The sequence below is a fragment of the Stenella coeruleoalba genome, assembly GCF_951394435.1.
Source record: "Stenella coeruleoalba genome assembly, chromosome: 1".
Taxonomy (NCBI): Eukaryota; Metazoa; Chordata; class Mammalia; order Artiodactyla; family Delphinidae; genus Stenella; species Stenella coeruleoalba.
In genome coordinates this window covers 66,796,870-66,820,949 of record NC_137169.1, presented here as the reverse complement: position 1 = coordinate 66,820,949, position 24,080 = coordinate 66,796,870, and the positions used below count along the sequence as shown (strand labels likewise).

Sequence of the window (24,080 nt, the reverse complement as noted above, 5' to 3'; positions counted from 1 at the left end):
CTTTTCCAGCTGGGGCAAAAGACCAGATTTGGCTTTCCAGTTTACCACTCGCTATGTGACTTGGGCAAGTTATTTTACTTCTAAGGATCTCAGGTTTCATCACCCTGAGGGAGCCAGATGACATCATTTCTAAGGTCCCTTCCATTTAATACATGTTTGAAACAGCCTGTCATAAAAAAGCACACTAACACATGTCTGTGTGAGCTAACATTTATTATTATTTGATATGTACAAGTACCACACTTGTGCTCCATTATGTCAGTCTTATTTATTTATGAAGACTTCAGGGCCTAATAAGTGTAATAATACTGACAACAACTAGTATTTATTGAACACTTATTTCATGCCAGGTTGCATACTAATGGGTCTGACTTTACCTGAACTCAGAAGTCCTTCCTCTCTAACATCTGGTCACCACAGCCACATCTTCTGTATCTTGTCTCCAACTGCTCCTTAAACTAGAGCTGTGCCCCGTAATAACAATTTTAATTTAATACTCATAATTAAAATGTTAATTCTGTTAAATGCCTCAAATACAAGTTTTGAAACTATACGTGCATAACTAAGTTACAACTCAGTGAAGCTGGCTATGGTGCCAGTCTTATGATTCCTGAGTTTCACACTCATTTGCATGTGCATAACTAAATAATCATCACAGTGACTCTATGAGGGAGGTACTCTGATTACTCCCATTTTCAGATAAGGAAATTGAGGCCCGTAGAGGTTCATTAACTTATGCAAAGTCATTCAGCAAGTAGGTGGCAGTCATGATTCAAATTCCGGAGACTTACATTTACTGGAATATAAATTCCATGAAAGTAGCAACTAGGTCTGTCTTGTTTGCCTCTGCCTCTCCAGTGCCTGCCACACGGCAGGTGATCAGTAAATACCTGTGGAATGAATGAAGGTCTAACGCATATCCCGTACTCTCAACGACTCTCCCGGATACATCACATAATCAACCCCCTCAGTGATCTTGTAAGAGGCTGCAAGGGAGACCCCACTTGTGAGCACAGGTAGATTAGCATAATTCTAACTCCACTCTTGGAAAACCAAGTGAAACCAGTGCACATTTTGTAGACCCTGGGCCCCCTCCTCCTGCACAAAGGATGACGGAGTTGTGGGATAGTTGTGTCAGGGAATAAACCTGCTTTCCTTGGCCTTAGCTCTGGAAATGACATTCCCATTGACAGGGGGTCCTGATTTTGCAAGGAAAAGTCAGCTGTTTGATCAGTTGTGTGAGTGACCATCTCTTGTGGGAGCTATGATTAGTTTTCATCCTGCCTCTGCCTTTTGACCACCAATAATAAGACTGTTTTGCTTTCCTATCACCAGAACTGGCTCTCTGTTAATGCATTTCCAGCCCTAACAGAAGAGAAATGAGAAGGGAGATGGCGTGAGTGTCCCCATGGCACTCAACCTGCTAACACTAATGTTGAGCAGGGCCATCCATCCCATTAGAGTTGACAGAGCATCCCTGAGACAGAGCGGATGCCACAGCTGAAGCCGCAAGCGCCCAGAGTGCAGCCACGTCCACCCAAAACACAAGTATGAGAAGGCAGCCTCCTGGAGGAGAGGTTGGCTGCAAATTGAAAATATTCAGCTCTGTGGAATCCAAGTGGATTGATTGTTTAGTAAATATTTCATTGAGAACATCAGCTGTGGAATTTGGATGCTTAAGTGATGCAGATAATTAAATGTAAATAATTAAAAATTAATAACGTTTGAAATGTTAAGTATAATGAGACAGGCGATATATCAGTAATAAAGGGGTTTCATTCATCCTGAAGATCCTCTCACTGCCTTCACGGCTGGGTCACAACAGAGATGGCCTGCGTCAGTTCCTGGCTGTTCCAGGGATGCAACTCTTCATTCCAATTTGGCAAAAGCACTGCCAACAGATGTTTTCTGGTCCTTGTCACTATAGTACGGGGATCTTTACAAAGGCTCTAACCAGAGCAGTTACTGGGGTGTGTGTGAAGAGGGGCAGGGGAGATTCTGTAAATGTATTGCCAGAAATCATACCTCCAGTCCGAGGGTGCTAGGACCGAAACAAAGACGAATCCACGTTTGTTTAGTGAATTATGTAATGGAAATAAGCTCCCTGGAGAGTTGTTCCATTTAGTCTTTTCTCGTGCTCTCGCTCTCTCATCTTCAATCATTTCCCTTTTCCTCTCCAGTAGCTACTTGTCTTCAGTCTAAAAATAGTATGCTCAAGTGTTCCTCGTCGTACAAAGAGAATTATCTCATCGTCGTACAAAGAGAATTCTCTCAACGTGCCTCCCTGTAGAAGCTGCTCCTCTCTCCTTTCTTTCCCCATCAGATTTCTTGAAAGAGTGGAGCACGTTCCCTCCTCCCTCTCTGCAGCCCCGTTTCCCTGTGTGGCAGCCTGCCCCTGCCCTCACCATACCATGCACAAACTGCTCCTGGCAGAGCTACCAGTGCTGTACTGCTCCATAAATCCCATGCTCTCTTAGGACCTCTCCACTGCATCTCACACTCATGACTCTGCTTTTCTGAAATCCTCCCATCCTCTGGTTTCAGCTCTAACATTTTCTTCCGATGCTCCATCTGCCTCTCCGGTGACCACTTTTTAGTGCCTGGCCTGCCCTCAAAGGTGAGCTTTTCCCCTAAGTTCTTTCCTTCTCTGCACAAGGGCCTGCAAGTGAAAATCCAACAGAGAGAAAGCAGGAAACATAAACGTGTGGAATGGTTGGGATAGGAGGGGGTGTAAAGACAATAGGGAGTGGTGCAGGCTGTGGCTAATGGATACTGAATACCCTCATGCTAAAGCCATTCAAATTGGAATACAGTCATTTTGATCTCTTCAGGGCCCTTGCTGAGAGCAAGGAATTGCAAGCATAAATTTTATTGGTCGGGTAGGACAGAGGAGGAAAAGGAATGTTTCTTTTATGTGTCCCTCTGGTGAAGATGAGACTGATATCAGTACCTGGGACAGGTTCGTGTTCGTTTTCTACTGGTTTTTCTCATCATCTGACACCAAGGAGTAACAGCAGCTGAGCACAAAGTACACAAAGTACATTCATTCCCTGTTCTTCCTTTAAGCCTGCATACACTCTGGCTTGGAAATACTTATTGGGTGTTTACCTTAATTAGTACATTTGCTCTTTCTTCTTCAACTCAGCGGCCTCAACCCTTCCTCACACCACCTTCTATCAAGCTGTTAGTCATTCTCTTTTTAAAAAACATTTATTGAGAATTTAAAATGGTTTTAAACTGTGAATGAAAGAAAATATTTGCAAATTATATAGCTGATAAGAGGTTAATATCCAAAGTATATAAGGAACTCATACAACTCAATAGCAAAAAAACCAAACAATTCAATTACAAAATGGGCAGAGGAACCGAATAGGCATTTTTCCAAAGAAGACATACAGATGCCAAGAGGCACATGAAAAAGTGCTCAACATCACTAATCATCAGGGAAATGCAAATGCCATCACCTCACACCTATCAGAATGACTATCATCAAAAAGACAAGCAATAACAAGTGTTGGTGAGAATGCAGAAAAAGGAAATGTTTGCACACTGTTGGTGGGAATGTGAGCTGGTGCAGCCACTACGGAAAACAGTACGAAAGTTCCATTAAAGAAAGCTACCATATGATCCAGCAATCCTACTTCTGGGTACATAGCCAAAGGAAATAAAAACAGGATATCAAAGAGAAATCTACATTCCCCTGTTTACCCCAGCATTATTCACAATAGCCAATTGTGCCCATCAGCGAATGAATGGATAAAGAAGATGTGGTATATATACACAATGGAATATTACCCAGCCATGAGAAAGAGGGAAATCCTGCCATCTGCAACAACGTGGATGGAACTTGAGGGGACTGTGCTATGTGAAACAAGGTGGACAGATAAAAATAAATACTGCATAATATCACTTATATGAGAAATCTTAAAAAAAAAAAAAAAGCCAAACCCTTAGAAACAGAGAGTAGAAAAGTGGTTGCCATGGGCTGAGAGGGGGTGGATTAGGGGGAGAAATAGGAAAAAGTTGGTAAAAGGGTACAGACTTTCAGCTATAAGGTCAGTAAGATTTGCGGCTTTAATGCAAAACATAGTGACTATTGTTAATAACACTGTATTGTAAAACTGAAATTTGCTAAGAGAGTAAAACGTAAATGTTCTCACCAAAAAAAATTATTAGGAATTTAACATGCTTTTTAACTGCGCTGATAATTTAATACGATTATTTTTATTTTTATTAATGTTCTGGTTACAAACATGGGTTTTGAGTGATTTGCCTCATCCTTATCTCCCCCATAAAGTCCTATTATTTTAGTGTGTGATTTTACAAAACTTTGGTCTTTCAGAAAAATCTTTTATTGTCAAATCATCAAAAACAAGAATCAAAAATAAGTGACAAGTGAAACCAAAAACACCTGCAGGGCTAGTTCAGGACCTCTGCTCTACAACCCCTCCTGAAGTAATCTTATCCTTTTTTATTTTTTGGCTTCTATTAACCACTGCTTTGTTGCTGATCCCCAGACCTATATTCTCCAGCCCAGGCCACTCTCTAGAGAGGGAGATGATATTTGATTATCTACAAAACATCTCAATGTGGCATCTCCAAGAAATGTGCCCAGAGTGAGCCTCCTAAACACCCCTCCCCCACCAACGACAAACAGGCACACACACAGGCCCAGCTTCCTTCCTGTTCTAAGTTGGGAGTATGACTTCAGACGCAGGGTTTTTTTTGGTTTTTTTTCTTTCTTTTTTTGCGGTACGCGGTCCTCTCACTGTTGTGGCCTCACCCGTTGCGGAGCACAGGCTCCAGACGTGCAGGCTCAGTGGCCATGGCTCACGGGCCCAGCCGCTCCGCGGCATGTGGGATCTTCCCGGACCGGGGCACGAACCCGTGTCCCCTGCATCGGCAGGCGGACTCTCAACCACTGTGCCACCAGGGAAGCCCCAGATGCAGGTTTTTTTTTTTTTTGCGGTATGCGGGCCTCTCACTGTTGTGGCCCCCCCCCGCTGCGGAGCACAGGCTCCGGACGCACAGGCTCAGCGGCCATGGCTCACGGGCCCAGCCGCTCCGTGGCATGTGGGATCCTCCCGGACCGGGGCACGAGCCTGTGTCCCCTGCATCGGCAGGCGGACTCTCAACCACTGCGCCACCAGGGAAGCCCCCAGATGCAGTTTTGAGTCTCTACTCTCTCCTATCTTCCACCTTCAGTGGGTCACGAAGTCCTATCAATTCTCACTTTGTTTTTGTTTGTTTTTTTCTTTTTTTTTTAAAATTGAAGTATAGTTGATTTACAATGTTGTGTTAGTTTCAGGTGTACAGCAAAGTGAGTCAGTTATACATATATAAGTATCTTTTTTCAGATTGTTTAGCACAGGGAACTATACTCACTATTTTGTAATAACCTATAAGAGAAAAAAATCAGTTCTCACTTTCCAATGGCTTTTACGTTCGACCATCTGCACCTAAGTCTGCTGTGACTTCCCTCGTTGGAGACTCATCTTTTGCCTGAAGAAATCCACTGTTTCTCTGACTCCATCCCTTCTTTGCACCAGTGTAGCTTACACTCTGAGGTTTCAGACAGACTGAGAGATAGACAGGAAGGGGAATTGACGGAAGATGAAATAAGCTCAACTTTCCATTCTGGACAGGATCAGGCTTAGCTCTTCATGGGCCTTTTGGAAGGGAATGAGTTATGAATTGTTATTGTTCAGCTAAATCGGAGAAGAAAAAAGTCAGACAATATCCCAAGAATCAACTAGATTGGATGGCTGTCAACAGTGAATGAGGCTGATTTTCTGAGCATCTGGCGCTTAGATGGTGGTTGGGAGATATTTGCTGAATGAAGGCTGGAACACACGGCACTGGTGCCTCAGGAACCTGCAAACTCCCTGCCCGTTGCCCCTGCACCATTTTGATTTTGGATTCTGTCTTAAAATCCTTCTATCAACAAAAAGAAAGGAGGACCTATCTGGTATCAAGTCAGAGGATGTTTATTCTCCTTCCTTGGAGAACAAGTACTGGACTGAATTTGGAGGAGTTCCTATATCTTGGAGGTGCCAGGGAACTGATGATGGAGTATGGGAATGACTTTGTCAACAAGGGGATACTTTCTTTTCTAGTTTTATCCCTTTTCTTCTAGTCATACTTCTGCTTCTACCCAAAGGAAGCTCTCTGAGCCTGAAAGTGTTCAAGTATTAGTTAATTATGCTTAATAAATAAGTCAGAACTTATTTGTCTACTTCTATGATTTTAAATTTCCATTTGAAATGGTTAGCTGGAGCAAATTTCTCTACTTCAGTTTCACTCACTAACTTCCAATTACCTGACTCTTTATGAATAAGCTTCTCACCTGGCATTTAAATCTCTTCATAATAGCGCCCTACTTACCTGTCCACTTTCAGCCCTCAAACTCATTTACATAAGGACTGCTTTTGGAACATATCCTATGTGTGCCCTTTTCCTGTTTCGGCTTAGTTTTTCCCCTCTGTCTGGAATGTCTTCACTTTGGCTCCTCCCACCATACTTTGAGGCCCAGATTAATTATTTCCTCCTCACGAAGACTTTCCTGGTCCCTCCCCCCATCCCCTTTAAAACTGGCTATGAGGCCTCTTTCTTCTAAATCCTAAATTACATAGGAATTCAAACAATAATTATATCTGTAAGGTATATTACATGGCCCTTCCAATACCCTTATTGTATCATTTTAGACTACAGTTCTGTTTTTAAAAAACTTTATTATCTGTGTAATTTCTTGACACTGACCATGATGTCATAATCAGTTCTGCACCTCACTGGACAACCAAATGACATCTTCAATTCTCAGACATGATTCCCTGTCTCCTTGGCCAGTTCCTCTTCTATAGAACTGTTACATTGAATCTTTTCAGGGTTCCATTCTGAATTCTTCTAATATCCTGTGTTTATGTTACCTGTTTCTATGGATTTAAATAATATTTGCCTACTAACAGCTTCCAAATGTGCATCTTCAGTTTCAATTTTTCATTTGGACTTCAAACTCATATAGCTAAGAGCCAGCTCAGATATCTGAGACTCAACATGTACAACTGCATTCTTAAACTTCTCTAAATCTAGGAAGGGGAAGAAAAAAGAGGAGTCATTTTTAAAAAGGAAAATAACCCTTATTAAAAAAGAAGAAGATTTTCCAATGGTCCCAGAATCGCCCACTCCTAAGAAGGCCTTGGAATCATTCGGTCCATGTCCTCACCTGTAGGTGAAAACCCACATCTTCTGATACAAAGTCCAATGTTCTTTCTACTACATCTCCATGTAACCTCTACTACGGACCTTAGAAAGATCTTTAGTATCTAAGATTCATTATCAGTGGCTCAACGATTAATTCAATTTCAAAAGGTAAGACATTATAAAACTGAAAATAAATCTCACAGATTTACTCCATTTGGGCAACCTCACAAATACTATTTCATTACCTTATAATAATACTCTCTAAAGTAAGGGTTGGTCCCACAATGGGAACTACTCCAAAGAAACTCTTCCTTCTCCTTCAGACTCCGATAGCATGTGCACATAATGTCTCAAAGAAAGAACATCCTTCAGTGAAACTTGCCGGTGAACTTTTGTCCAAGGGGAAAGGCTCATTCACAAGAAGAAACGGGCCACTGTTTTTGGTGTGTATGTTTTCCCTACTCTATTTGAGAGTATGAACAACCAAATAAACTACAAGTTTGGTTCTTACTTCAATCTGAAAGATAGAGCCGTTGCTTCAAATAGAAGACAATCAATCAGATATTTACTTTAAGAATCTGGTACCAACAAAATAAAGAAAGTGGTAGACTGGGACAGTATTTAGAGTACATACAACAAAGGCATAAAAGCTTAATTACAGGGCTTCCCTAGTGGCTGAGTGGTTGAGAGTCTGCCTGCCGATGCAGGGCACGCGGGTTCATGCCCTGGTCCGGGAAGATCCCACATGCCGCGGAGCGGCTGGGCCCGTGAGCCATGGCCGCTGAGCCTGCGCGTCCGGAGCCTGTGCACTGCAACCGGAGAGGCCACAACAGTGAGAGGCCTGCGTACCGCAAAAAAAAAAAAAAAAAAAAAGCTTAATTACATAATGAGCTTCAAGTGAATGTAAAAATAGTAAGACCCTTGGAAGACGGTCAGAGAACAAGATACAAAAGGAAAATTTCAACCCAACTAGAGGTGTTTTTATTGAATTTTTTTTTTTTTTGAAAAATTAAGAATGTTTTTGCCTCTGCAGAAGATAACCTTCCTGTTACACTAGAGGAAAGTTCAGAGTGCTTGGGGAGTCTGGACCTATTCCTGGTTCTTCACCATATTAACAAATGACTGCTCAGTCTAAACTTTGTTGAGAAATTGGTATAATGCCTCCAAGGGTTATCATCAATTGTACCTGAAATGTTCTATACAAGGTCTGGCACCAAATCCATGCCTTGTAAGTGTAAGCTCATGAGAGTAGGACTTAATTTTATTCATGTCTGTACTCCCAGGGGCAAGAAGTGCCTGGGGCTTCCCTGGTGGCGCAGTGGTTGAGAGTCCACCTGCCGATGCAGGGGACACGGGTTCGTGCCCCGGTCCGGGAAGATCCCACATGCCGCGGAGCGGCTGGCCCTGTGAGCCATGGCTGCTGAGCCTGCGCGTCCAGAGCCTGTGCTCCGCAACGGGAGAGGCCACAACAGTGAGAGGCCCACGTACCGCAAAAAAAAAGAAAGTGCCTGGACTTTTCAGAGATTTAATAATCATAATTCTTGAATTATATTGCATCAAAATGATTTGAATTACCATCTTACAATAAATCTTCTTTACAAATCCCAAATGTTTTACTCTAAATGCTAGGGCCAAAGGTCTTTAGGTTTTGTGCTAACTTTACAATTCAATTTTTCAACATCTGAACAATTTTTCCTTTTCAAAAAAAAAGAACTAACCAAGGAATTTAAATCATAATAACCATCTATACAACACCAATTTTATTCCTAAATTATTCAGATTACTTCTGGTTATTTAGCACTTCATGGAAAAATTAAATTACCAATCTACACCTTTACATATACATATTTATTCAATTCAACAAGAGTATGCAATGCCACATCGCCACTACTGATGATTTGTGCCTAAATAATAACTCCTGAAGAGAGCGCACTGTTTTATGGGTCTTTGGTGGGATTTAAAAAAAATGAATTCTGCATGAGAGATGATATTGAAAAGGGAAAAACCCATAATTTGATTTTTCCCCCTATCTGGACCTCATATTGGTTTCCTTTTATTAATTTCAGCAATAGAATCGCTTAGACGTACTATTGTTATTTATTACTCATTTCCCACATATTTCCAAAAAAAGCTTTAGAGTAGTCCATTTTAACATGCTGTCATGTCTTCAATATTTGGTTCCCTGGAAGCAGCTGTAAAATTGAGTATATGTAGCTAGCTCAGGGTAACATACTGTGGAACCAATTTTCCTGTGACAAATAAATAAAAGTGTTTATTACCTGCCCACATACTTATTATGCAGAAGTCATTTCTATTAAATCAGAAATTAGGCGGCAAAGTGAAATCTGACTTAGGAAACAACCAAGAGCAGAATGAAATGAAAATAATTGTAGTCTGATTTGTGAATACTCTATACAGCTTTAAAATATTACCTACAGACTCATAATATAATTGATTGGCTCAAAATTTCAAAGTCATGCCTCAAGACCCCACAGAGGCTTTCTAAAAGGGGGCCATCTGTCTGTCTTTCTTTTTTTTTTCTTCTTCAGGATTGCTTCAGAGGATCCGCCAAGCAAAGGCTTTCCTTTTAGCCTGTTTATAACTACCAAAATATTCACAGTATTCCCTGGGCTTTCACCACTTCTTACATCCTCAGGTTTCAGCACGCAGGCCTTATTCTCAACCCAATTACCTGGATATGAAGCAGGTACTTCGCAGCTGTCACAAAACACCTATACCATTTTAGAAAGGCATTGCTATCAATAACCAAAAAAACTGGGATTTTATCGCAGACAATATGTGAAATTGCGCCTCACTGACAAAACCACTGCAGAACTCGGGTGATAATATTATTATAGTAATTACCATATGTCTTACATCAAATGCAACTCCAGTTTTATTATCATTCAGGTTTCTAGAAGGAGATAGGAGGGAGCTGTCACAGTTAGACAGTTTGTCCTCTATTCAACTGGCAGCTCCCCTCTGAAACACAGGCTTTCTATTCCACTAAAGGAAATACAATTATAACTCCATTTGCATTGAGAACAAGAGAAGCCCTGGGTTAATTACAGGTAAGGTTCTGTTTACATTCCCTGGGGCTCGCCACAGCCAGATTCCATTTCTGAGGTGAAAAAAGCTGCTGGAGTTTGAACTAAAGCCACATTCTTTTTTTTTAAATCCCACTCTTGAAATTCTGTGTGGCCAAAGGGAGCCTGTCACTCAAAGATCCTTGAAACGTAACCCCGGAAACCTCCATTTTCCAGAATCTGCATGTAGTTAAAGTAAGTTCAGAACCCAAAGTCTAAACAAAAGAAACAGAATATGGAGTTGGAGGCCTTCCCTGTGAAGATCAGGACAAGTGAGGGTGGTAATATGTTTATTATTAGTGTTATATAATCAATTGCTTAAAAAGGTAAGACAAAGGAGTGGTAAAAGGAGAGAGCCTGAATGCCAGTACACTAAGAGGACTGTTTACTGACAAGAGATTGAGTTTCCAACAAATAATTTCCCTCATGGGTAAGGTTTCCTGGCTTCTTCTCTTCTGGTTTTCAGGGTGTTACTTGGCTGAAGACAGGATGGACTGGCTGTACTAACCTCAGCTGATTTCTGGGATGTGTTTCCCACTCCTGAGTTCACAGAAGAGAATTCTTTCTCCTGATCTAGATTCAGCTTTCCAAAAATATGGACACAGCAGGTCTTATGCCAGTTGTATTCTTGCCAAGGTAATCGCAGACTATTTAGCTGTCTGATTGCAATCTAATAATCTGAATTCTGGAGAGCATTCTAGATGTCTAAAGCCAGCCTTTTCCCAGTCATTTTCCATCATACCTATTTTATTTTGCTCATACTTATCACTTATAATCTGACTTTTTTTTTTTTTTTTGGCGGTACACGGGCCTCTCACTGTTGTGGCCTCTCCCGTTGCGGAGCACAGGCTCCGGATGCACAGGCTCAACGGCCATGGCTCACGGGCCCAGCCACTCCGCGGCATGTGGGAGTGTCCCCTGCACCTGCAGGCAGACTCTCAACCACTGCGCCACCAGGGAAGCCCCATATCTTTTTTTAATATGTATTTGTTTTAATTGTTTATTTTTGCTTCATCCTCCCTCCCCTCCCCCATTACATGCACATAAGAATGCCAGCTCCCTGAAAGCTGGGGTCCTTATTTGGAGCCTAGAACAGCACTAGACACATAACATCTACTTAATCATTATATTAAATGAAGAATAAACCGCCATGATAATTTCAGAAGATCTGAAAGTTGGCTTTGGCGGCAGCCATGGCCAGAGCACCAACTGTACATAGATGATGCAGACATGGAGGTTGCTTTCTTTACAGACCATTTGCAAGGAGCAAAATTTTAAGATATATTTAAGAAATGAAATGGAAAACAATTCTAGTTTTATGGAGTTAGATTCTTCTGAAGAAAAGACAAGTTACTTCTAAAGAGTTGTAATGCATGCACAGTTTCCAGAAGAACCAGTCTCAAAGGAAAATGAGGGATGACTCTGACCTCGTTTTACCTAAATCAGGAGACGAAAGAGGTGGGCACTGCAAACAGTTCCAGTGGGAAGGAGAAAGAAGGAGAAAGCCCTTTCTAGGGAGGATGGCGGGCATGTGCCACGTCATGCAAAGAATATGTCCTGCAAATGGAATTCCTCACTTCCAACCCGAAGGCCTACATTGTGTGTATGCGTGTGACTGTCAAGTTAAAAGGCAAGACAAAAGTGTAGTCTGTCGAGATGTGTGAGGACAGTCCATCTGTGTGCAAGAGAGATGGCCTTGGAAACAGCCTTGGAAGCTGGGCTGCGAGGTATTTCACACATTAATGGAGACAAACCAAAATCCTGTCTCCTTCAGCTCCAAGTGAGATTTCAGAATGGTACTGATTCAGCTTTGGTGAGATTCTCATCTCCTCTTCGAAGCTGAGCTGTACTCAGCCAGACTCTCATTTGTGTTCAGTTAACTTCCTCTCTAATTTCCATCAGCACTTGTACCCGTTTTCCCACCTCCCCTGTTCAACAGGACCCCACTTACTCAACACATGGGAAGACTAAATTCATGTAAATCCCCTGACTTCTCACCCCGACACCTAGAATGTATTTACTTCCACATGTAGGCTAATTTCTTTTCCTCCAGTCTGGGAGAAAGGTGTTCTTCCCCACCTATGGCTAATTCTTCATGCTGTCCACCCCCACCATGACCTGTCACAAAATTCTGGACCTCGCTTTAACAACAATCCTCTTCCTTTCCCATATCGACAACCTCTCTTCTAGTAACTCTTCATGGACAACAAACATAAATGTCTCTTCCATCGTTTAAGGAAAACCCTTTTCTTGACTCATTATTCCCCTTTAGCTATCACCTAAGTGAATATTTACCTTGATGTTTGCATTCCTAAGTTATTTAGTGACTTATTAAAATCCAACTTCCATCCCATCTCACTAAGGTAAAAGAATCACTTTCTAATTCCTAAATCCAGTTAACTCGGGTTACTTTTCTTTTTTTTGGAGCTCTCTTTATCTTGAAACTCTTGGCATCCCTGACATCATTTTGTCCTAAATCTCTGCTGGTCTTCCTGACTTGGTTTCCCTGTTGCTGATTCTTTTTCTTTATGCCCCTTAAATGCTGTTTCTTTCCTGGGCCTTGTAGTCTTCTTTACCTTCTATGGATGATCAAGTGATTTAATCCATTTCAGTAGCTCCAATTACCGTCTGGAATATGCTAATGATTTGAAAAAAAATCTCTCTCTGGTCCATAGCTCTCCTTGGAACCTTAGATATATGTGTATGATACATTCTGAACCACAGAATTGTGTCAAAACTAATGTGAGAAACTGAGTCATCATCTACCAACTGAAAATCTATTGCAGGTAAACTTTCAAAGGCTATAAAATACTATAAACATAATAACTGATTTTATTATTAAATATCATACACCTAAATTCCTCAGCCAGGCTTGCTAAGATGGCAGAAACAACTAAAATGGAGAAAAGGAACAATGAGTTCCAATAATTTCAAGGCATATATATCTTGCTTTACCCACAAAATATGCTTAGAGGTGAAAATTTGGATAAGTCAAAGTATCAGTGTATTAGTTATCTATTGCTGAATAACAATATTACTACAAATTAGAGGCTTAAAATAACACATATTTATTGTCTCAGTTTCTATGGGTCAGGAGTCTGGGCATGACATTGCTGGGTCTTCGGCTTAGGGTCTCACAAGGCTGAAATCAAGGTTTTGGGGATGTGGTCTCAGCAGAGGCTCAACTGGGGTAGGATCCACTTCTAATCTCAATCTGGTGTTGTCACCTTAAGAGTCTCTTTGCCAGGTTCAAGAACAAATAGTTAATTGCATTATAAAATCAATAAGAAAATGCAAAAAAAAAGAGTCTCTTTGCCACAATCCATATATGTTTTTTATGGGGGGTGGGGGAGGGATGGACCGAGAGTTTGCAATTAGCAGAAGCAAACTATTATATATAAACTGGATAAACAACAAGGTCCTACTGTATAGCACAGAAAACTATATTCAATATACTGTGATAAACCATAATGGAAAAGAATATGAAAAAGAATGTGTGTGTGTGTATATATACATATATATATATATATATATATATATATATATATAACTGGATCACTTTGCTGTATAACAGAAATTAACACCACATTGTAAATCAACTCTACTTCAATAAAGTAAATTTTTTTAAAACCCTTAATGACTTAACACTTGTCACCTAGCATAGGCAAAAGCCTAGGCAAAAAATATTAATAATAGCTCTGTTTTCAAGATAATAACTTGCAGCATTTTTGAAAGGCAGTTTGGCAACATATATCAAAGTTTTAAATGCCCATTTTTTTGAACAAGGAATTCAACTGCTAGGATTTTGTTCAGTGGAAATAATTACACAAATGCTTTAAGATGCAATATGAAGATATTTGCTGTTCTGGTTGTGATAGCAAAAAATGAAACAACTTAAATATTCACAAATAAGGGATTCAAAAAGAAATCCCTACTATCAATAGAATAGACTAGGATTCAACTATCAAAATATATGTGATTTATTAAAAAATATTTATTTTCTTTAAATACAGGTATCATAAATATCTTAATTTTTGACTGACCTCAAAGCGTCTTCTCTCTAGTTAGTTAAAAATACATAGAGATTGCCAACAATGTTTTTTAATGGATCTGTTTTGTCAAGAATCCATTCTCAAACTTAGAAGCTTGGACTTTCATATTTTAGATTTCTTTCTAGGAAACAACACAAAGTAATAGAGAACTGCAATAATGTAAGAGAAAACTTTGTAAATTTGCCATTTATTTCAGCATGCTTCTCCCAAATAGCCTGCTAGAGAGAAAGGTAATTAATTCATTTGAGCTTTACTCTCTTCCCTCCATCTGCTCTGAGGAAAGAGGAGGGCAGGAAGAAGCGAATTGGACTAGTAAACCATCAAAAATGTTCACTATGTTAGTCTATAATTGCTACTACTGCCCTTAGAAAAATATAGGTTAGTCACAAGACTGCTACTTAAGAGTGACATTATCCCTTTGATAATTCTACCCACTAGCGTGAAAGTGCTAGTGACCACTGCATTTATTTACTTATTTAACAAACACTTAAAAAGTGTAATCTGTTTGCCAGACACTGTTCTAAAAGATTTATGCATCTTTCCTCATAATAATAGTATGAGTTAGGTACTACTACTATCTTGATTTTACAAGAAGATACAGTAAGGCAAAAGAAAGGTCAAGTAAGTTGCTGAAGGCCACAAAGCCAGTAGGGGGCAAGATCAGGATTTGAAGGGATGCTTTCTGCCTCTAGTCTATGCTGTACTACTGTCTATACTCACAGTATTCAATAGCAATATAATGCAAGCCACAAATGCAAATGACATCTGTAATTTTTTTTTTTTTTTTTTGGTACGCGGGCCTTTCACTGCTGTGGCCTCTTCTGTTGCGGAGCACAGGCTCCGGAAGCGCAGGCTCAGCGGCCATGGCTCACGGGCCCAGCCGCTCCGCGGCATGTGGGATCTTCCCGGACCGGGGCACGAACCTGTGTCCCCTGCATCGGCAGGTGGACTCTCAACCACTGCACCACCAGGGAAGCCCGACATCTGTAATTTTAAATTAAATAGTAGTCACAAAATTTTTTTTAAAATAACTAGGTGAAATTAATTCTTTTCTCCCCTTGGCCACACCACGTGGTATGCAGGATCTTACCCGACCAGGGATCGAACCAGTGCCCCCTGCAGTGGAAGTGTGAAGTCTTAACCACTGGACTGCTAGGGAAGTCCCTAGGTGAAATTAATTTTAATAACATTTTATTAAACTTAAAATATAAAAACTATTATTTCAACACATAATAATAAATCTATGAATTATTAATAAGATATTTTACATTCTTTTTTCCATACTAGATCTTGAAAATCTGGGCCATATTTTACAATTACAGTACACCTCAATTCAGACTAGCACATCCCAAGCATTAGCAGCCACACGTGGCAAAGTGGCTACAGTACTGGATTACACAGCTCTTTACTATACTTCTCTACTATACCATGCTGCCAGTGGCAAAGCCCCCGAATTGTTTTTAATATGAGAGGATACTTGATTTGTTTCTCTAATCTGAAACTTAAAAACATGTGAATTGGACAAATAAGACAACTGAGTTTTTTCATTAGATTTTTAACTCCCAGAAGGCAGGGGTTATTTCCACCATTTTCACCACCATATTCTGTGTCAAAAACAGTGTTTGAAGCAAGCACTCAGCAACTATTTTTGAAAGGAAGAAAGGAAGGTTTGAAGGAAGATGGATTTGTATTTTAATCATCAGTTGCATGTATTAACCCCTTAGTAAGTTAAGATGGCAAGACTGGGTTCACTCAGTTGAATTAATTAAATGTCACCTTGAGCTAGAGCCCATAATAAGCACCAAGCTCTGAGAATATACAGATGATAGGCCCGAATTCTGGTAGGATGCACACAGGGAGACAGATACTTTAACAGTACAGTGCGGGTATGGACAGGAAACAGAATCCCAATAGCCAAGGGAGTAGGGATGGCAAGAGGCTACATCCTGAAGAGCAAAGATGAAAAATTCCAAGCCTACTCAAGACTAGACAAGCATAAAAAATGGAAAAACAAACAAAAAGAGTAGGCTCACTTACAGCTATCCAATTATGCACCTGACCCTTCCTAGCTGTGGTAGACTTACCCATCTGATTTAGTTGAAATTCCACGGAAACAAACTACCAGTAAAACCCTCAAAGGTTCAGAACAACTCTAAAACCTAGGTACGGCAATGGAACCAATGTGCTGCATTTATTGCTATGAAATTGGAAAAGAAACACCCCTACTGAAACACCCAACCCCAAGGACTTGATGTGACAGTTGATATAGCACAAATAATCACAAGCATTTTTATTAAAAGTCCCACTTCTACAGCATAATTCTGGTGCAGCACACTATAATGAATATAGCTATAATACATCACATCATGTTAAAAACCAATGAAGGATGAAAATACAAGTACAATATTCAAAACAATTCAGATTAGGAAAAAGCTGTCAACCTTTATGTTCTATTCCCTGGTCTTAGTAAAGAAAAGAGAGAAACAACAGAATTGGTAGTAAAATGTGAGACTGTATTTCACCTTCATTGGTGCTAGAAATCCCACAATATAAATTGCTGAATAACAGCAAAGTAACATAAGGTCTACCTGGGGCTCCTCCCAACCGTGTGTTTGCTCCCAGATTACCCCCAACAAGCTTCCTTTTCCCCAATAATCACACATTGAAAAGATCACCACTTTCTACTCTGAACCCCAAATTAAGCCCTACAACATATGGTTAAGCTCCGGGAAAGCAGCATTAATACTGGCATGCACAATTATACTGGAATCACAAATAAATGACTTTAACAGATTTATGTACAACCTTTACGGATAAGCTCATCAATCAAATTTAAATGCTTGAAAAATGCAATAATGCCACCTATTAGACCAGCCTAAAGAGAATGGATACATTTTATTGTTGCCAAGAGTAACAAAATGCGATGAAGATCCTGAGGGATTCTACAGTCAAGGAAAAACAATTTATGTCCCATTAAAACAAATGGGACAAGTGCAAAGAAAAAACTTGAAGGCTCAATTAAAATCATGTCTATTAAATCACACAAGTTTAATGTATTATTGTCCTCTGTATATTTATTTTTCCACCAGGGTTATTTTTTCTTAACATGCATCTCATCTTTTTTGAAGGTATCACAATTGGGCTTTTGCTAAATAAATCCCTGACATCTTTCCCAATAGTGAAAAAGGAAAAATAGTCTCATTTCACTTTCAGTCTCTCTTGTTGCTAAAGTTTTGAAGATCACAGCTACCTTATTTTTTCCATCTGCTTATCACCTCACTACCCTCGAATACAGCATTACTTATAGTGGTGAGAACTGGAACAGTATAAATACAGCTGACAGTAAGGAAACAGACAAACAATGGTACATTCCTAAAGTGTATTTTAAACATTCATTAAAATATTTTACTAGAAATTTTAATAATAAGGGAAGGTAAAAACAATATAATGTTAAAAAGACAAAAGCCAGACATAAAATTATGTATTAGTTGTTATTTGAAAGTATTAACATTTATACATAATTTTAATACACCATAAACAAATCAAAAGGCAAATGACAAGTTGGGAAAATATTTGCAATATGCTATAGACATGAAGTATTTATTTATAACATAAAATAAATTTTTACAAAGCAATTTTAAAAAGACAAAATCCCAGTTTGAAAATGGGTAGTTCACAAAAGAAATTAAACTGTCTATAAATATATGGAAAATGTTTGACTGCATTATTAATGAAAAATTATTAGTAAAAGTGACCTATCATTTTTACTTAACGAATGGTGTAAATGTTTCACTTTCTTCTAGTAAATTGGGAAAATATTGGTAAAACTGATGACAGTATGAAGAATCCACCTTTCTTTCACATGTATGCTTACATGTGAAAGCATACATCCTCACAGTCTTTTTTGTGGTAGTCCTGAAAAACATATCAAAATTGACCCAGTAATTCCTTCTCTAGAAATTTATCTCAAAGAGCTATTAAGTACAAGAATACATGTACAAAGAGCTTCACTGAAGCATTATTTTAGAGAATAGAAAACTAGAAACAACCTACATACTCATAAATAAGGGCTGGCTGCATAATTTCTAAAACAACCATCCATTCATTTAAAAGACTTATCTGCATGCATTACAAAGAATGTTTTTCTATATTTCCTGATATGAAAAGATCTCCCTGAAATTTGATTGAATTAAAAAAAGCCAGATGCAGGGCATGACATGGAGAATGACCCCTTACATAAATTAGTGATAATTGTGTGTGTAGGTACGAATAAAGAGATGACTGGATGATATATTAACAATGGTTGCCTCTGGATGATGGGATACTTACACTTTTTTCTATAATGCTTGAATTTTCTAAATAAGCATGCTATTTTAATTTTAGAAAAATATATGCAAAGATGAATATCACTTGATAGCAGGATTATAACTTGATTTTTTTTTCTTTTAGAGCTTTCAATAATTTCTAAGTTTTCTACTATTACTTTGCTTCATTTTCACAAGAAAATCAATAAAATAAATAACAAGAAAGAAAGAAAAGAGCCCTGGAATCGCTTGCTGATGCCTATTTCTTTGTTCCAATCAGGCAGACACTTTTGCTCAGTTTTCCCACAAATGTGTCAGCTGGAGTTGAGGGGCGTGGCACTGAAGAGTTCTGCTGACACAGCGGATTTCGGTAACCAGGGAGCCTGGAAAAGCTGCTTGTGGGTTGAAGTCCTGGTTTCAGTGTTGCTGGCTTATGGATTAAACTGTGCCGGCCTAGGTCCCAGCTATCTCTTCTAGACCGTTTGTCAGTAGTTATCTTTGTAAATGTCATCTCTCTAAAGCAACACATGCAGTTTTTGAAATGGCAATTTGTATCCCCTCCAGTTTCAAAGAATGGAAGGAATGCTTACATTTATTAATGTAACTTCTCTAAAAAATTAGAATCTAGGTTTTTCTTTCTATATTTGTTTTCAAAACATATAACCGATGATGGAGTGTATCATGTAGGACGCAAACACTTTATTGTTTTTCTTCTTTCGGTATCACATATTTGGCTTGGATGACCCCCTAATGACGGAGGCTTTAAAACTCCTGAATGTATTTCCATGAGAGGCTCTGTCATTTGAAATTTCAAAGAAAGGACAGACTGTTCTTATTATGAATTAATTTGACTACACTACTGACTGAAGGCAGAAAAATGGACTCTGCACTGGTCGGTTCACCTCTATGATCTTCAAGTATGAGTTACTCTGGTAGCAAAGATAAATGTGACTTTGGCTTTGAGTTGGCAAATTCAAATAGATTGCTGGAATCTTTAAGGAAACCAGGCCAGCCAGAATTATTTACTCTTTTTAGTTTAAAAAAAGTGAAAAACATCTAATTACTGCTTATGGGTCTGTACTGGTCAGGAATGTTTGGACCCAAAAGACTGCATAATTCTTAATTCTTCAAGGTCTCTTGGAACCTCTTTTTCCCTTTGGTTGAAAATGTCCTTGGTCTAAAACCCTAGATATTTAAGCTAGTAGGACTGCTGATTCTCCAGTTCAGGGAAAGAGTAGAGAAGAACTTTTGGTAAGTAGGTGACAGTATGTGGGGGAGCTAAAGAAACATGTTTGAACGAGCCCACCAGTGAAGCTGGCACTGCAGAGAAAAGAAGACATGCGAAAATTCTGGTTATAAATATTTCATGAGAAGCAAAGTATATTAAGTACTCCGGTATTCTCCAGAAAGTCCAATAAACTGGTAGACACAAAGTTAGATCTCAATAATACATGTGGATACATTCAACCATGCAACAAACATTTGTGTGTTCGTATGTCAAAATAACTGTGGTTGGTACATCAAGGTGCATGAGATGGACCAGCCATCATGAAATGTGATTTGAATGAACCTTTCTAAAGGGAAGCATTATCTCTAGATACTTAGGTAGTGGAGCACCCCTTCAATGTTTTGCATTTCACCTTTCACAGTTGGCACTGGAGTGGAAGGGCTTAGTGGTGTGCAAAAGCAATGCCACTGAACAGACACCGGTTCGCGGACTTTGAAGATACAAATATTTCTTTTATCTGGAAGAAAAAGTCTTTAATTCAGGCTTCAACTCATCCACACTTATATACTTACACATACAATACTAATCTACGCTAATATACTCGTGATTTTGCATGCACACACGTGCCCACATACACACATACAAATTAAGACAACCCAGCAGAAATCTGTCTCTCCCACTCTTTGGTATCACAGCAGTGTTGATTTTCCCCTACCCAGCTTTAATGCTCATTTTAGTACCATCATGCTGTGTTTATCTGACCATGTTTTCAATAGGACTTTCATTTGATGCATTTGCAAAAGCCCAGGAGTACAGCATGCAGTTTCTTTTCATTGGAATGGCACATTAACTTTTGAAGTGTTGAGCTGATACATTATAGTTTCTGTGAACATCTGGATGGTATTTCCTAGATGTGGCAGGGGGCGGCCATAACTTGGGATCATGCTTTTCCAAATACACTTAATTATGTCAATTGTTCTGCTTCAAATCCATGAAATCTAACCTCAGCGGGGCTAATGATGGAACTCGGTAAACCTTTTATTCATCTCTGGTTGACAACCAAGTGCCTTCTACGTGAGCTGTCCTATGGCTGCAAGTCTCCAATTTCTGCTCCTATCCTGCACTCGCTCTTTGTTTTTTCATTTGGCAATATCGTTTATTTATTTAATTATTGGCTGCATTGGGTCTTTGTTGCTGCACATGGACTTTTCTCTAGTTGCAGTGAGCGGGGGCTACTCTTCATTGCGGTGCGTGGGCTTCTCATTGTGGTGGCCTTTCTTGTTGCAGAGCACAGGCTCTAGGTGCATGAGCTTCAGTAGTTGCAGCACGCAAGCCCTTAGAGCACACAGGCTTCAGTAGTTGTGGCACACAGGCTCAGTAGTTGTGGCTGTCAGGCTCTAGAGCACAGGCTCAGTAGTCGTGGTGCCTGGGCTTAGTTGCCCCACGGCATGTGGGATCTTCCCGGACAAGGGCTAGAACACATGTCCCCTGCATTGGCAGGCGGATTCTTAACCACTGTGCCACCAGGGAAGTCCCTTGTTTAATTTTTTAAAATAAACTTTCTGTTTTGAAATATCTGTAGATTCATATGTAGTTACATGAAATAATAGGGAGAGTTCTTGTATGCCTTTTGTGCAGTATCTTCCAAATTGTAACATCTTGCTAAACTAAAGTGCAGTATCACAGCCAGGGCATTGATGATGCTGTCGGTGTTTAAAACATTTTCATCACCATGAGGATCCCTCATGCTGCTCTATTAGAGCCACATTGATCTCCCTTCCTGCCCACCCCCATTCTTCTCCCTAACCTCCTGGAAGCCACTAATCTGTTCTCTATTTCTTTAATTTTGTCATTTCAAGAATATTATATAAATGGAACCATCCAGTAGGTTACTTTTCTCACTCATTATAATTCCCTGCAGATTTATACAGGCTATTGTATCACTCATTTATTTCCTTTATTACTGAGTAGTATCCCATGGCACGGATATGCCACAATTTGCTCATTTGTTTATCCATTCACCCATTGAAGGACATCTGGTTGTTTCCAATTTTTGGCTATTATGAATAAAGCTGCCATGAACATTTTTGTACAGGTTTTTGTGTGAACATAAGTTTTCATTTCTCTGGGATAAATTACCAGACTGCTATTGCTAGATGATATAACCAGTTTTATGAGAAACTACTAAACTGCTTGCTGTGTCAAGCACAGCAAAGTGGCTGTATCCTTTTACATCCCTACCAGCAATGTGTGAGCGATTCAGTTACTGGCAAAGCATTAGGTGCTGTCACTAATTTTTATTGAGCTATTCTGGTAGGTAGGCAGTGATATCTCACTGTGGTTTTCATTTGCATTTAATTGATGACTAATAATGTTGAACATCTTTTCATGTGCTTATTTGCCATATATATCTTCTTCAGTGAAATATTTGTTCATATCTTTGTCCATTTCCTAACTGGATAGTTTTATTTTTTTTTACTGCTGAATTTTGATAGTTCTTTATATATTCTAGATACTAATCCTTTGTTGGATTTGTGGTTTGCAAATATTTTCTCCTAAATTGTATCTTATTTTTTCTTTCTCTTAACAGGGTCTTTGTTGAGCAAAAGTTTTAAATCTTGATGAGGTACAATTTACCAATTTGTCCTTTTATGGATCATGCTTTTGGTGTCAAGACTAAGAATCCTGTCTAGGCTTAGATCCTGAAGATTTTCTCCTAATGTTCTCTTCTGGAAGTTTTATATTTTTATATTTTACTTTAAATCCATAATGCATTTTGAGTTATTGGTTTATAAGGTATAAGGTTTAAGTCAAGGTTCACTTTTTTTGCCTATGGATGTCCAATTGCTCCAGCACTGTTTGTTGAAAAAGCTACCCTTTCTTCATTGAATAGCTTTTGCACCTTTGTTGAAAATCAGTGGGGCATATTTGTATGGGTCTGTTGCTGGGTTCTCTATTTTGTTCCAGTGATCTGTGTGCCTGTCCCTCCAGCAATACCACACTATCTTGATTACTGTAGCTATACAGTAGGCTTTGTTATATGGTAGAGTGATTACTGTCACTGTATTCCTTTTTTTAAAAGATTGTCTGAGCTATTATGAAGGCTGTGTCTTTCCATATAAATTTTAGAATAAGTTTGTCGGTGGCTTGGGTTCGGCAGGAATTGCAAAGTCTCAAGTATGTTGAATCTTCTAATCCATGAACACAATGTCTTTCCATTTATTTGCCTTCTTTGATATCTTTCAACAGTTTTGTGGTTGTCAACATATGGATTCTGTACATGTTTTTGTTAAGTCTATACTAAGTATTACTTTACTTTGGAGTGATTGTAAATCATTTCAAGTTTTTAATTTCAATTTCCACATATTCATTGTGAGTATATAGAAATCCAATGGATTTCTGCATGTTGATCCTTTATCCTGTGAGCATGCTGAGCTCATTAGTTCTAATAGGTTTCTTTCTTTTTTTTTTTTTTTGAGATTCTTTGGAACTTCCTATGTAGATAATCATGTCATCTGCAAAAAGAGATAGTTATATTTCTTCCTTTCCAATACATATGCTTTTCAAATTTCTTTTTCTTACCTTATTTTGGTGGCTGGAACTTCCATTACTATGCTTACCAAAAGTGGTACCACACATCCTTTCCTTCCTGTCCCCATCCTAGAGGGACAGCATTATCTTTTGCTGTTAAGTATGATGTTAGCCATATGCTTTTTGTAGATATTCTTAATAAGTTGAGTTAGTTCCCTTCTATTCTTAGCTTGCTGAGTATTGATCATGAATGGGTGTAAGATTTTGTCAAATGCTTTTCTGTATCAATTGATATGATTCTATGTTTTTCTCCTTTAGCCTTTCAATTGATTTTCAAGTGGTGAATTCGTTTTACACACTTGGATATTTCCTTTTCTGGAACTTTTAAATTACAAATCTAATTTCATTAATGACTTTAGGACTATTCAGGTTGAGGGGAGGTAGTTTGTAATTTTCAAGGGACTGGTCTATTTCTTCTAAGTTGTCAAATCTATCAATGTACAATTGCTCATACTATTCCATTACTGTCATCTTTTTTTTTTTTGTCATCTTAATGGATGCAGATTTGTAGTGATATCTTTGTTTTATTTCTGATATTGGTGATTTGTGTCTTCTCTCTTTATATCTCTTTCAACCTTGCCAGAGGTTTATCAAGTTTATTGATTTTTTTGAAAAACTA

At 39.0% G+C, this 24,080-nt stretch overlaps 1 protein-coding gene across 2 annotated transcripts in view; it reads right to left on the bottom strand.

Annotated features, from left to right (window-relative positions):
* ST6GALNAC5 (ST6 N-acetylgalactosaminide alpha-2,6-sialyltransferase 5) overlaps positions 1 to 24,080 on the bottom strand; it is a gene marked incomplete at both ends in the record, with an annotated part of 172,982 nt that overhangs the window by 96,785 nt on the left and 52,117 nt on the right. The window lies entirely within an intron of this gene.